The 16,978-nt window shown below is 43.9% G+C and overlaps 1 pseudogene; it reads left to right on the forward strand.

The window, feature by feature from the left end:
• LOC115137571 (FRAS1-related extracellular matrix protein 2-like) overlaps window positions 1-16,684 on the forward strand; it is a 62,116-nt pseudogene extending 45,432 nt beyond the window's left edge.
• The last annotated feature ends 294 nt before the right edge of the window (window positions 16,685-16,978 follow it).

The raw sequence follows: 16,978 nt of genomic DNA on the forward strand, positions 1-16,978 counted from the left end.
TTATGTTAACACTAAAACAGTGGTTATGTTAACACTAAAACAGTGGTTATGTTAACACTAAAACAGTGGTTATGTTAACGCTAAAACAGTGGTTATGTTAATGCTAAAACAGTGGTTATGTTAATGCTAAAACAGTGGTTATGTTAATGCTAAAACAGTGGTTATGCTACCACTAAAACAGTGGTTATGTTAGAGCTAAAACAGTGGTTATGTTAATGCTAAAACAGTGGTTATGTTAGCACTAAAACAGTGGCTAAAACAGTGGTTATGCTACCACTAAAACAGTGGTTATGTTAACGCTAAAACAGTGGTTATGTTAGAGCTAAAACAGTGGTTATGTTAACGCTAAAACAGTGGTTATGTTAACGCTAAAACAGTGGTTATGGTACCACTAAAACAGTGGTTATGTTAACGCTAAAACAGTGGTTATGTTGTTAACGCTAAACAGTGGTTATGTTAATGCTAAAACAGTGGTTATGTTAATGCTAAAACAGTGGTTATGCTACCACTAAAACAGTGGTTATGTTAGAGCTAAAACAGTGGTTATGTTAACGCTAAAACAGTGGTTATGTTTAGTGGTTATGTTAACGCTAAAACAGTGGTTATGTTAGCACTAAAACAGTGGTTATGTTAACGCTAAAACAGTGGTTATGCTACCACTAAAACAGTGGTTATGTTAGAGCTAAAACGGTGGTTATGTTAACGCTAAAACAGTGGTTATGTTAACGCTAAAACAGTGGTTATGTTAACGCTAAAACAGTGGTTATGTTAACACTAAAACAGTGGTTATGTTAACGCTAAAACAGTGGTTATGTTAATGCTAAAACAGTGGTTAACGCTAAAACAGTGGTTATGTTAACGCTAAAACAGTGGTTATGTTAACGCTAAAACAGTGGTTATGTTAACGCTAAAACAGTGGTTATGTTAACGCTAAAACAGTGGTAATGTTAACACTAAAACAGTGGTTATGTTAGCACTAAAACAGTGGTTATGTTAGAGCTAAAACAGTGGTTATGTTAACACTAAAACAGTGGTTATGTTAATGCTAAAACAGTGGTTATGTTAACGCTAAAACAGTGGTTATGTTAATGCTAAAACAGTGGTTATGTTAACGCTAAAACAGTGGTTATGTTAGAGCTAAAACAGTGGTTATGTTAACTTGTTATAGAAGTGCTCCCGCTGTGGGGATCAAATCAGCGGAAATTTCAAGTGCGCCAAAGTGCGCCACGTATAGTTTTTGATAAAACTCAAACTTTCATTAATACACACATACAACGTACTGAATTAAAGCTACACTCGTTGTGAATCTATCAACCAAGTCAGATTTGTAAAATGCTTTTCGGGGAAAGCATGAGAGGTTTTTTATCTGATACCATGCACCCTCAAATACAGCAACCACTGTTTTAGCGTTAACATAACCACTGTTTTAGTGTTAACCACTGTTTTAGCGCTAACAGAACCACTGTTTTAGTGTTAACATAACCACTGTTTTAGTGCTAACATAACCACTGTTTTAGTGTTAACCACTGTTTTAGCGTTAACAGAACCACTGTTTTAGTGTTAACATAACCACTGTTTTAGTGCTAACATAACCACTGTTTTAGCGTTAACATAACCACTGTTTTATCATTAACATAACCACTGTTTTAGCGCTAACATAACCACTGTTTTAGCATTAACATAACCACTGTTTTAGTGCTAACATAACCACTGTTTTAGCGCTAACATAACCACTGTTTTAGTGTTAACATAACCACTGTTTTAGTGTTAAAATAACCACTGTTTTAGTGCTAACATAACCACTGTTTTAGTGTTAACATAACCACTGTTTTAGTGTTAACCACTGTTTTAGTGTTAACATAACCACTGTTTTAGTGTTAACCACTGTTTTAGCGTTAACATAACCACTGTTTTAGCGTTAACATAACCACTGTTTTAGCTTTTCTCCTATGAATTGTTTGTGTTTTGTTATCCATATAAAAGTAGCTTTGAGATGATTGTCTAAGGCACATCTAGTCAGTGAGCAATGAGAAATTAAACTATGCTCCCTATGCAGAAGCCATGAAAATAATATTGAGCTACTAGAAAACCACAGTATTGATAAGTAGTATTCTGTTCTTTTCAGAGCCTAATTCAAATCTACTTATCATTCCAGTGCCCAAGGTTCAGTTCAAGGATGCTGCCTATAAGGTGGATGAGGCGGACGGGGAGATGAAGGCCGTAGTGTATCGTAGTGGAGACATCAGTCACAGGTCTACGGTGCGCTGCTACACCCGCCAGGGCTCTGCCCAGGTCATGATGGATTATGATGAGAGGCCCAACACGGACGGGTCACTCATCACCTTCTTCCCAGGTAACCCCAGTCTCTCTCTCTCTCTGTTTCTCTCTCTCTCCCTTTCTCTGTCTCTCTCTCCCTCTCCCTTCCTCCTCTCTCCTTCTCTCCCTCTTCACCCCTCTCTCTCTCTCCCCCTTCTCTCCCTCCCTCTCTCTCTCTCCCTCCTTCCCTAGCTCTACCCCTTCTCTCCCTCCCTCTCTCTCTCCCTCCTTCCCTAGCTCTACCCCTTCTCTCTCTCAATGTCTTTTTATATGCCAACCCCCCATATCCTCATATTTCTATGTGTTAACGCTGTGTTTCCCCTGTCCGTCTGTCCCACAGGGGAGAGTGAGAAGGAGTGTGTGGTGAACCTGGTGGATGATAACCTATACGAGGAGGACGAGGAGTTCCGTCTGGTCCTGGGAACGCCCAAGAGCAAGTCACCCTTCGGAGCCTCCACAGGGGAACAGAGCGAGGCGGTGGTCACCATTACTGACGAGAAAGACAGTAAGCTTTACCCAAGGAACACGGAGATATCTAGCACACCGAACATCGGGCTACATTGTATTGATCTATCTAACAAAGTATTACAAATAAAATGCCAAAACAATGTTGCATGAATTATTTTATTCAGTCTCTAGAGAGTTAGAGTCAGTAGTTTGTTCTGTTTTGCATCGGGAGTCTAACCGTATTCTCTCTCCTCAGAGCCCATCATCCGTTTCAGTGAGATAAAGTACAGTGTACGGGAGCCTCAGATCCAGGGGGAGACAGCCGTGGTGAAGATCCCTATCCTGAGGCTAGGAGACACCTCCAAGGTCTCCCTGGTTAGGGTCCACACCAAGGACGGGTCAGCCACCTCCGGAGAGGACTACAACCCGCTGTCGGAGGGTGAGTCCTAGCATTAAGTTATTATATAGTTTATAATCATGTAACACAGACATAACTAACCCTAACGTCCAGAGAGGACTACAACCCGCTGTCAGAGGGTGAGTCCTACCATTAAGTTATTATATAGTTTATAATCATGTAACACAGACATAACTAACCCTAACGTCCAGAGAGGACTACAACCTGCTGTCATAGGGTGAGTCCTACCATTAAGTTATCATATAGTTTAATCATGTAACACAGACATAACTAACCCTAACGTCCAGAGAGGACTACAACCTGCTGTCAGAGGGTGAGTCCTACCATTAAGTTATTATATAGTTTAATCATGTAACACAGACATAACTAACCCTAACGTCCAGAGAGGACTACAACCTGCTGTCAGAGGGTGAGTCCTACCATTAAGTTATTATATAGTTTAATCATGTAACACAGATATAACTAACCCTAACGTCCAGAGAGGACTACAACCTGCTGTCAGAGGGTGAGTCCTACCAGTAAGTTATCATATAGTTTAATCATGTAACACAGACATAACTAACCCTAACGTCCAGAGAGGACTACAACCTGCTGTCGGAGGGTGAGTCCTACCATTAAGTTATCATATAGTTTAATCATGTAACACAGACATAACTAACCCTAACGTCCAGAGAGGACTACAACCTGCTGTCGGAGGGTGAGTCCTACCATTAAGTTATCATATAGTTTAATCATGTAACACAGACATAACTAACCCTAACGTCCAGAGAGGACTACAACCTGCTGTCGGAGGGTGAGTCCTACCATTAAGTTATCATATAGTTTAATCATGTAACACAGACATAACTAACCCTAACGTCCAGAGAGGACTACAACCTGCTGTCAGAGGGTGAGTCCTACCATTAAGTTATCATATAGTTTAATCATGTAACACAGACATAACTAACCCTAACGTCCAGAGAGGACTACAACCTGCTGTCGGAGGGTGAGTCCTACCATTAAGTTATCATATAGTTTAATCATGTAACACAGACATAACTAACCCTAACGTCCAGAGAGGACTACAACCTGCTGTCGGAGGGTGAGTCCTACCATTAAGTTATCATATAGTTTATAATCATGTAACACAGACATAACTAACCCTAACGTCCAGAGAGGACTACAACCTGCTGTCGGAGGGTGAGTCCTACCATTAAGTTATCATATAGTTTAATCATGTAACACAGACATAACTAACCCTAACGTCCAGAGAGGACTACAACCTGCTGTCGGAGGGTGAGTCCTACCATTAAGTTATCATATAGTTTAATCATGTAACACAGACATAACTAACCCTAACGTCCAGAGAGGACTACAACCTGCTGTCAGAGGGTGAGTCCTACCATTAAGTTATCATATAGTTTAATCATGTAACACAGACATATAACTAACCCTAACGTCCAGAGAGGACTACAACCTGCTGTCGGAGGGTGAGTCCTACCGTTAAGTTATCATATAGTTTATAATCATGTAACACAGACATAACTAACCCTAACGTCCAGAGAGGACTACAACCTGCTGTCGGAGGGTGAGTCCTACCATTAAGTTATCATATAGTTTAATCATGTAACACAGACATAACTAACCCTAACGTCCAGAGAGGACTACAACCTGCTGTCGGAGGGTGAGTCCTACCATTAAGTTATCATATAGTTTAATCATGTAACACAGACATAACTAAACCTAACGTCCAGAGAGGACTACAACCTGCTGTCAGAGGGTGAGTCCTACCATTAAGTTATCATATAGTTTAATCATGTAACACAGACATAACTAACCCTAACGTCCAGAGAGGACTACAACCTGCTGTCGGAGGGTGAGTCCTACCATTAAGTTATCATATAGTTTAATCATGTAACACAGACATAACTAACCCTAACGTCCAGAGAGGACTACAACCTGCTGTCGGAGGGTGAGTCCTACCATTAAGTTATCATATAGTTTATAAACATGTAACACAGACATAACTAACCCTAACGTCCAGAGAGGACTACAACCTGCTGTCAGAGGGTGAGTCCTACCATTAAGTTATCATATAGTTTATAATCATGTAACACAGACATAACTAACCCTAACGTCCAGAGAGGACTACAACCTGCTGTCGGAGGGTGAGTCCTACCATTAAGTTATCATATAGTTTATAATCATGTAACACAGACATAACTAACCCTAACGTCCAGAGAGGACTACAACCTGCTGTCAGAGGGTGAGTCCTACCATTAAGTTATCATATAGTTTAATCATGTAACACAGACATAACTAACCCTAACGTCCAGAGAGGACTACAACCTGCTGTCAGAGGGTGAGTCCTACCATTAAGTTATCATATAGTTTAATCATGTAACACAGACATAACTAACCCTAACGTCCAGAGAGGACTACAACCTGCTGTCGGAGGGTGAGTCCTACCATTAAGTTATCATATAGTTTAATCATGTAACACAGACATAACTAACCCTAACGTCCAGAGAGGACTACAACCTGCTGTCGGAGGGTGAGTCCTACCATTAAGTTATCATATAGTTTAATCATGTAACACAGACATAACTAACCTAACGTCCAGAGAGGACTACAACCTGCTGTCGGAGGGTGAGTCCTACCATTAAGTTATCATATAGTTTAATCATGTAACACAGACATAACTAACCCTAACGTCCAGAGAGGACTACAACCTGCTGTCGGAGGGTGAGTACACATACAGGAACTGTAGTCTATGTTCCCTTATCCACTCTAACATCCTTCTTAGATTGTCCAAAACTTTGCTTCTTTCTAAGTGGGATGCTAGTATGGGCGTTAGAACAGAACCATATGAGAGAAGGGTAGGGGCCTTACCACAGTAACAGAATGATGCTGAGACTCAGATTTGACGCTTTAAATGGATGTCAAAGAATAAAACAATGATTGCAAAGTCAAATAAACCATACGACTCTATGCACAAGGACGACATTTAATAATGTCCACTGAACATTTGACAAAAACACATTTAGTTGAAGAAACAGCACATACTGTCATTCTGTTACCAAACTTTGCATCTGCACTGTTCTTCAAGTAAATTCGTTTTTTTGTCAAATTTTCAGTGTACATTTTTAAAAGTAGTCATTGTCAGAGAGTTGTATGGTTTGTTTAACTTTGCAATGATATGTTTCCTGTTTGACATACATTTTAAATTCTCAGCATTAATCTGTTTTCTGTCACCGTAGGATTGCCCCTATACAGCCATTGTTGTCATACTGTGATGGGCATCGTCGTGTATAACCCATTCACACCAAAAACGACCTGATACATTTTTAATAAAGATCCTTATAACCTTGTGTGTGTGTCTCTCAAGATGTGGAGTTCAAGGAGGGTGAGACAGAACACTTTGTGGAGGTGCAGATCCTGTATGACGGCCAGAGAGAGATGAGAGAAGCCTTCGTCGTCCACATGAAACCTGATGAGTACATGGTCGCAGAGATGCAGGTAAGACTGAGGGCATGGGATCACACGCACGCACGCACGCACACACACACACACACACACACACACACTTTATGCATTTATTTAACCCTTATTTTACCAGGTTAGTTGACTGAGAACACATTCTCATTTACAGCAACGACCTGGGGAATAGTTACAGGTGAGATGAATGTGCCAATTGGAAGCTGGGGATGATTAGGTGGCCATGATGGTATGAGGGCCAGATTGGGAATTTAGCCAGGACACCAGGGTTAAAACCGCTACTCTTACAATAAGTGCCATGGGATCTTTAGTGACCACAGAGAGTCAGGACACTGTAACGTCCCATCCGAAAGATGGCACCCTACACAGGGCAATGTCCCCAATCACTGCCCTGGGGCATTGGGATCTTCTTTATTTTAGACCAGAGGAAAAAGTGCCTCCTACTGGCCCTCCAACACCACTTCCAGCAGAATCTGGTCTCCCATCCAGGACCAACCCTGCTTAGCTTCAGAGGCAAGCCAGCAGTGAGATGCAGGGTGGTATGTAGCTGACACCCACCTAGATCACCCACCGAGACACACACACACACACCATATAAATACCCTCAGCGGGTCTCAGGGCATGCACACAGACTTGAACACACAAATAGCCAGGCAGCAGCTGCCACTTTCAGCGGCCCCAGCACCCAAATCACCAGCTATTATAAAAAGACTTCCTGGTTGAGTCCATGCTATGAGAATGTCCCTCAAGTCAACCCACAGAGCAGTGTGACCTACAAACACAGCTATGTGGCATCCCAGACATGTACTGTACCATACCACTAACCTGACACAAATAATGCTAGAGGTGTACGCTCACTTTAACTCACTTTTCTCCTTTGGTATTACAAATATGCTGTTCTAAGGAGGACTCCACCTTCTCAAACGTCCAAGTTTACAATGTAGAACACCATAAAGTGTACTATACCCACGGAATGGTGTTTTGAATCTCTCTCTCTCCCGTTCATCAGATGAGTAAGGCAATTGTGTACATCGAGGAGATGGACAGCGTGGCAGACGTCACCTTCCCGGCTGTGCCAACTGTGGTGTCCCTGCTAATGTACGACGACACGGCCCGCGCCAGGGACAACCCTCACCCCTCTACTGGCTACCCCATCGTCTGTGTGACGGTGAGTGGTGGCCACTGGGCCTAGACACACACACGCAGAATGCAACCCCCTAGACACATAGACACACACACCTCATATCCAGGTGTTTAAACATGTAAAGCTAGCGACAAGGTCGGAATACTTTCATCCAGTCCAAAAAGCCGAGACTTCAAACTGAAGGTCTTTGTGTTTCATAGTTTCAAAACCTGTTGTTTAAGTGGTAAATCAATCCGTTTCCTATTGAAATGCTTTCTCCAGTTCTGACTAAATCCTAAACATGAGACCCTTTCACCGGCATAACAAATGTACACGTGTATTCTCAAATACCTATTACCGATATACCATTGCATATAGCCTCGTAAAGCGCGGTTTACAAGACGACTGTGTATCGTCCTATTACATATGCCATAATCACACGTATCTGTGGCCCCTCCCTCACCTGCAGGCCTGCAACCCCAAATACCACGACTTTGACAAGACGGGCTCCATCTGCACGGCGGAGAGCATCAACGACACCCTGACCCAGTACCGCTGGCTGGTCAGCGCCCCCAGCGGGTCGGACGGGGTCACCTCGCCCCTGAGAGAGGTGGACACCAACACCTTCTTCACCAACACTAAGTCCATCACCCTGGACTCCATCTACTTCCAGGCTGGGTCGAGAGTCCAGTGTGCTGCCCGGGCGTTCAATACGAACGGGGATGCTGGTCTGGAGCTGTCCAGTCCCATCATGGTGGTCAGCAAGGAGGAGGGTGAGTGGAGACTGGGGGGCTTCAGAGTTCAGTGACATCAACCTTCATGACTGTTGATGACATCTGTTATATGTCCTTATTAGGACAGAGTTACGTAGGCCTTGTGATGGAGAGTTCAAGGATGATTGTCTATCCGACAATAATATGTCTCGTGTGTCTGTGTAGGTCTGTGTCAACCACGTATCTCTGGCACGGTGGGAGCTGAGCCCTTCTCTGCTAAGATCCGCTACACCGGCCCTGACGACCCTGACTTCCCCAACCTCATCAAACTCACTGTCAACATGCCGCACATGGACGGTGAGTAACAGCCTCTGTCATGTCCTTACTTACTGGTCTAGAGTCAGTTTGACAATTGGACTGAGGTAGAAAGAACTGATTCAAGATCAGTTGTCAAGGGTAAAAAGTTACCAGGTCATTAAAAGATTTCTAAATGTTGCAATGGATTGATGATGTATTGAAACCGTCTCTCTCTCACCTCTCTTCTCCTCAGGCATGTTACCGGTCATCTCTACGCGGCCCCTGTCCAACTTCGAGCTGACCCTGTCTCCGGACGGCACGCGCGTGGGCAACCACCGCTGCTCCAACCTACTGGACTTCAACGAGATCCAGACGGGCCACGGCTTCATCACCGACGCCACCAAGAACCCCGAGATCATCGGCGAGACATCGCCCTACCAGTACAGCGCCGACATGCGCTCCACCAACAGCCTGAGATTCTACAGGAACCTGAATCTGGAGGCTTGTCTGTGGGAGTTTAATAGTTACTACGACATGTCCGAGCTGCTCACCACCTGTGGAGGTTCTATCGGGACGGATGGACAGGTACTGGAGAGAGAGAGAGACATACACACATATGCACTGATGCAAACACACACACACACACAAACTGACACGCTGGCTGTTCTCTGTGTGCATCTCTCGATTACTCAGTCTGCTGTCGTTGTTTTTTCATTAATCTGTCAAGTTGAAAGTAGACATTTTGAAATTCCCTTTGTGTTAAATTCCCTCTGTGTTAAATTCCCTCTATGTGATCTTTCATGCTTGAATGCTCTGAAGTGTTCCTATCCTTCTGTTTTGTACTGTGGTATATGCTGATCCAGGTACAGTTGAAGGTGACCCTGACTATGTATCTCTGTGTTGCTCTTCCTCTAGGTGCTGAACCTGGTCCAGTCCTATGTGACTCTGCGCGTGCCTCTCTATGTGTCCTACGTCTTCCACTCCCCCGTCGCCGTGGGAGGATGGCAGCACTTTGACCTGCAGTCAGAGCTCAAGCTCACCTTTGTGTACGACACCGCCATCTTGTGGCAGGACGGAATCGGCAGCCCGCCGGAGGCTGAACTACAAGGTACAGCCAATTCGGCCCACTGTTGGCTATTTTAAGTACTACAGTGAGGTGGATGGCTTGCAGTATTACTCAGTTAATACCTGTATAATTAATAGTCTGCAGGCACATTTGATTAGAATCTCCGAGTTGACGAGGTGAAAATCTGTCGATGTGCCCTTGAGCAAGGCACTTACCCCTAATTACTCCTGTAAGTCACTCTGGATAAGAGTGTCTGCTAAATGACTAAAATGTAAATAATGTCTTATGCATTATGTCACCAGTGAATGATAGAGGTGGACAATAACCCTGGTATGATGTAACTGTGTCCCTATAGGATCCATGTACCCCACCAGCATGAGGATCAACGAGGAGGGACGTCTGGTGGTCAACTTCAAGACTGAGGCCCGCTTCAGGGGACAGTTTGTCATGTCCCACCCAGGTATTACGCACGCCCCCGATAGGGTGATTGTATAGCTTTCTCTCCTATTGGGTTGCACTGTGACCCAGATCCTGTACCGCTATTAGAATGGAACCGTCTTAGGGGTTGTTCTGCCAAATGTCAACATGACATTACCCTTTTCAGTAAGAATAAAACTACCGTCAACAACGTCAAATGTGTATACCTTACAACGAGGTGCGACATACAGTCTACAGTACAACGCCGGTCTTAAGATGTATGTGTGAGATTAAAGAGAAGTTTGACTGTGTGTTTCCAGGAACCACTCTGTCGTCCATGGTGATGTGTGCTGACCTCTCTGGCCTGACCTTCACCCTGGCCCTGATCAGGACTGAGCCCACCTACAACCAGCCCATGCAGCAGTGGAGCTTCGTCTCGGACTTCGCTGTGAGCTGCCATCTTGTTCATTGTCTGTCTTAAAGGTAGACTCAGCAATATGACGAGGCCACGAGCTGCACGGTAGATATTGCGATGAGCGAGAGACAAGACTTTACTGTCACACACAGTATCTGCGTATGTGCACGGGTTCGCTTCACGCTGTCAGAGCGTGGTAGGTGCAGGACCAAAACAGCCGAGCGCTCTTAGTTGTTGAGGAAATGGACCCACTATGCTGTGTACCTACGTCATATCGCTGAGTCTACCTTTAACTTTGTATTCTTAGTGTTTGTGCTGAAGCCAACTGGTAGACGGTAATGACAGAAGACTAGGGTTAGCTTTAGCAGCACGTACAGTATGGATACCAGACCAGCAGTAACTACCTTAAATGGTTGGTGTGTTTTAAAGTTGTTTTAATGATGTTGTAATGTTGTTGTCTGTAGGTGCGGGACTACTCTGGCACGTACACAGTGAAGATGATCCCCTGCAGTGCCTCTCCCAATGGGGAGTTCAGCATTCCCCCTGTGTGTCACCCACGAGAACCCCTCACCTTCCACATGGACATCCGCTTCCAGCAGGTCACCACCACCACCACTGCATACCCACAGTCTCTGGCAGACTAACCAAGACGCTAGAATCAAGAGGAAACTTTGTCATTCACCAATGATGATTTGTCTTGGTGTTGTATGAGGCTAAAAAAATTATAGTAGCAGATACTTGTTGATTAAATGCATTGAACCAAACGTTTAAATCTTATCAACTCTCTTGGTGCCTGTGTTTGACCTTTGCCCTCTGACCACCCCAGGTGAGTGACCCGGTGGCGGCTGAGTTCAGTCTGAACACCCAGATGTTCCTGCTGTCCAAAAGGGAGCTGTGGCTGTCGGACGGATCCATGGGCTTCGGAGAGAGCACCGACACAGCCTTCTCAGAGGGTACTGGACTACTACTGACCCCTAGTGGACACTCTAGGAACCACTAGTCAATATATAGATAGATACACCACTAGTCAACATATAGATAGATACACCACTAGTCAACATATAGATAGATACACCACTAGTCAACATATAGATATATACACCACTAGTCAACATATAGATAGATCACTAGTCAACATATAGATAGATACACCACTAGTCAACATATAGATAGATACACCACTAGTCAACATATAGAGATATACACCACTAGTCAACATATAGATATATACACCACTAGTCATCATATAGATAGATACACCACTAGTCAGCATATAGATATATACACCACTAGTCATCATATAGATAGATACACCACTAGTCAACATATAGAGAGATACACCACTAGTCAACATATAGATAGATACACCACTAGTCAACATATAGATAGATACACCACTAGTCAACATATAGATAGATACACCACTAGTCAACATATAGATATATACACCACTAGTCAACATATAGATATATACACCACTAGTCAACATATAGATATATACACCACTAGTCAACATATAGATAGATACACCACTAGTCAACATATAGATATATACACCACTAGTCAACATATAGAGATACACCACTAGTCAACATATAGATAGATACAACATATAGTCAACATATAGATAGATACACCACTAGTCAACATATAGATAGATACACCACTAGTCAACATATAGATATATACACCACTAGTCAACATATAGATATATACACCACTAGTCAACATATAGAGAGATACACCACTAGTCAACATATAGATAGATACACCACTAGTCAACATATAGATATATACACCACTAGTCAACATATAGATATATACACCACTAGTCAACATATAGATAGATACACCACTAGTCAACATATAGATATATACACCACTAGTCAACATATAGAGAGATACACCACTAGTCAACATATAGATAGATACACCACTAGTCAACATATAGATATATACACCACTAGTCAACATATAGATAGATACACCACTAGTCAACATATAGATATATACACCACTAGTCAACATATAGATATATACACCACTAGTCAACATATAGAGAGATACACCACTAGTCAACATATAGATAGATACACCACTAGTCAACATATAGATATATACACCACTAGTCAACATATAGATATATACACCACTCGTCAACATATAGAGAGATACACCACTAGTCAACATATAGATAGATACACCACTAGTCAACATACATGCTCTTTCCATGACATAGACTGCACAGGTGAATCCAGGTGAAAGCTACGATCCCTTATAGATGTCACTTGGTAAATCCACTCCAATCAGTGTAGATGAAGGAGAGGAGGCAGGTTAAAGAATGATTTTTAAGCATTGAGATAATTGAGACATGGATTGTGTATGTGTGCCATTCAGAGGGTGAATGGGCAAGACAAAAGATTGAAGTGCCTTTGAACAGGGTATGGTGGTATGTGCCAGGCGCACCGGTTTGAGTGTCAACAACTGCAACACTGCTGGGATTTTTCACGCTCAATAGTTTGTGCATCAAGAATGGTCCACCACCAAAAGGACCTCTAGCCAACTTGACACAACTGTGGGAAGCATTGGAGTCAACATGGGCCAGCTTCCCTGTGGAACGATTTGGACACCTTGTAGAGTCCATAACCCGACTAATTGAGGCTGTTCTGAGAGCAAAAGTGGGTGCAACTCAATATTAGAAAGGTGTTCCTAATGTTTTGTTCACTCAGTGTACATTATTAGCTGTTTTATCTTATAGAACTCACACAGCTTTCTGTCTAACTGCTTTCTGAGTTTGAATGTAAAGATCATATTTAACAGTCTAATAACCATTTAATGAAGCTTTCAGTGCTTGGGACACCACCCTCCTCTAATCTCTCCCTCCATCCCCCTCTCCAGGCTCCTCTATCTACGGCCGTGTGATGGTGGACCCAGTCCAGAACCTGGGTGACTCCTTCTCCTGCAGTATAGAGAAGGTGTTCCTGTGTACAGGAGCTGACGGTTACGTCCCCAAGTACAACCCCACCAACAAGGAGTATGGCTGCCTGGCCGACGCACCTTCACTGCTCTACAGATTCAAGATCCTGGTGCGTACGGCAATCACTTAACACATGATGCCTCCAGTCAGGGGGAGATTCCTCTGGAGTTTTGTTAGGGTCACTTTGAATGCAGTTTGGTCAGTTTTGCTATATTTATTAATGAATTAATTCACAAGTAATTTCTTGCTTCAACCATCTACAACCATTTGTGTTCTTGACATCTCAGTGCATGACGATCTTATCCAGAGCGACTTACAGGAGCTATTGTGGTTAAGTGCCTTGCTCAAGGGCACGTCGACAGATTTTTCACCTAGTCAGCCACGGTATTCGAACCAGTTACCTTTTGATTACTGGTCCAATGCTAACCACTAAGCTACCTACCTCTAATCCATAGACATCCTATACAATATTTCTAAGTTAGGTTCCTACTGTAATGATTTCAGTGGTCTAACCTGTGTGTGTTTTCCTCCTCAGGACAAGGCTCAGCCAGAGACCCAGGCCACAGCGTTTGGAGATGTGATGTTTGGTGCCACTCTGGCCCTGGACACTCCTGGAGGCCTGCCTCTGGTCAGACAGCCTGGTTCAGACGGATTCGCCCTGTCCTCCTCGCCTCTCTTCCAGGTCAGCTGACACACACGCACCCCCAACACAGGTATCTTTTGGTTATCACCACGGCAACAGCTTCCAGGAACGACACAATATTTACATCTGGTCTGTAAAATGGGTACCAATGGGTAAATAGTCTCTGTATGGTTGAATTAAATCTGGTTTCTGAAATCTGAGTTTGATTACTTGCACAAAAAAACACACACATTTAGTTTGAAATCACACACTGAAGGGTATAGGCCAAAGTCTTTATCACTAACCTCAAGCTCCACTGTGTCTGGATGTTCCAGGTGGCTGCAGGTCGGGAGTGGTTCATCCACACCATCTACACCGTCCGCTCCCGAGACAACGCCAACCGTGGCATCGGCAAGCGCAGCCTGGAGTACCACCACAGCCTGTCCTCCGTGGCCGACCCTCAGCCCGACCTCCACACCTCCTCCCTGGGTCGCTACCGTCGTGCCGCCCCCGCTCCGGACCTGGCCCAGGACATCGGCACCGACAACAATCGGGGAACTAACATCCAGCACATCGCTCTGGACCGCACGGACCGCCTGGTGGTGAGCCAGCGCCAGCCATGGGGTGGACGTGACCGGGCTGGGTCGGACCGCGACTCACCCTTCCTGGAGCGTCCCCTCCTGGAGAGCTCCGGCAGGGAGCCTGTGGACACCTCCACCCTGCCCATGCTGGTAGGCCTGGCCGGGTTGATCATTCTCACCTGCCTGGTGGCCATGGTGGTTATTCTGCTGGTGCGGCGCAAGAGGAAGAACCAGAAGAAGAGCCAGTTCCCTCCCTACTCCACCTCGTCGTGCTCGGCCTACAGCGGAGGGAGTGGAAACAGCAGAGAGGGCATGATGGGTACTGGGAGCAGCAGCTTGGACAGCTCTGAGGTCTAGGCTCATGACTAGAGACAGCCCTCCTACCAACACCACCCCGTCCCCGTGGCCTTCTGATAAGACATTGACAGTTGTCAACGGTTCCACCCTCTACCACTGCGGTGCCGTCTAATGGCTCTATCCAATCCTTACCGCTGAAGCGTCATAGATTGCGTGATAAAAATGCAAAGGTCATTTCCGATTGAGCCGACATATGCGGCGTTTACCGTGAATACAGTCTCCGCTAACTCGGGAACACTGGCTTTCAATTTCAATCGCGCTGTAACACTTGAACTTCAGCAATACGGATTGAATAGAGCCCTAAAACAGGGCTAACCCTGCCTTCTGCTAGCACTGAAGACAGCACAGCCAGTTCGTGGGACAGTTGATGTCAGTTGATGTGTGTTGTGGGCCTATAACCAGAGTATGAATGCATGCATGGCTGGCCAAGCCTGGAGAGAAAGTCATGTGAGGATCCATGAACCCTCAATGAAGTGTTTTCACCCCTTTTCCTGTGGTACAACATGGGTTTTAGTCCCCCTCAACAACTCAATTGTCAGAACTCCATTCAGGTGTCAAATATTAGGAGTCCCCAAGGGCTGATGTTGTGGAGAATACCCCTTCCAACTATGCTAACTGCCATAGCTGAACATCCCAATGAAATCCTAAAACAGTAATGGCATCTCCAGAAGGTAAAAGCAACTAAATGTCCCCCTTGATAGTGCAGAGCAGCTTTAAGACTATTCTGTCCTGTTTTTCTTAAGAGAACTAGCATTTCATGGCATTTTTGTTGTCGGTTGTTCAATCCTTGTCAACTAATATTTGTTTTTTTGAGTGCGAGATAGAGAGCCAAGTGGATCGAATGTTGGGTTGTGTCGGTCCGGTCGAGGCTGGCTGTATCAAACGTGGTAAATGTGTGTCTTTTCTAATATTGATTGATGCACTGCTATGCTTTACAAAGCCCTCGGTAGTCAGCAGGTGTGCCCACTGCAGCAGAGCACAGACATGGTGCTATTCAATGGGATTGTGACGTTGTCCATTTTAGTCATTCAAGTGCGTAAACTATTCATTCAGAATGTTTTTATACATTTTTGTTTCAGGTGCGGTAAAAAAAAAAGTGTGTTAATAGTATGTGCATATTATTAACTCTTATAAGTCTGTGTACATACCTGCATGTATAGGATGTTCAAAGTCAACACAGGACAATGCAAACAAGAAAGGTATCAATTATCATACCCTGGTGCAACTTGAAGAATATGTTAACCCCACATTTGATGCTGTTTCTCAACTGAAGAATGTGACTATCTTGATCTTATGCAAGTGACAGTATAAGTTAATAGGTGCCAACTAGTTACGGTATAGAAATGTGTCTCCGACCAATTTAGATCAAATTGGTGACTTATCAATTTTGTGATAATTTCAATCAATTGTTTGATGTCCTCCAACTTTAACTGCCAAATACAAATGTACTTTTCTGAATGATTTTGGTCCTAGTCTTCACTCAGACTGCTTGTGAATGTCCACTGCTCTTTGTGTGAAAAGCTTTGCACAAATATTCAACATAAGTATATATTTTTTTGCATAAGAATAGACTTATTTAAAAAAGGGGACATTTATTAGTGACACGTTCCAAAAATACATTTTCTACAATGTAGGTCGGTAACATAACAGAGTGGGAGGGGGGATACATACAGGTATCGGTACATACAGGTATCAGTAGATACAGGTATCGGTACATACAGGTATCGGTACATACAGGTATCGGTACATACA

The sequence above is a fragment of the Oncorhynchus nerka genome, linkage group LG11, assembly GCF_034236695.1.
Source record: "Oncorhynchus nerka isolate Pitt River linkage group LG11, Oner_Uvic_2.0, whole genome shotgun sequence".
In the NCBI taxonomy this organism is placed as follows: domain Eukaryota; kingdom Metazoa; phylum Chordata; class Actinopteri; order Salmoniformes; family Salmonidae; genus Oncorhynchus; species Oncorhynchus nerka.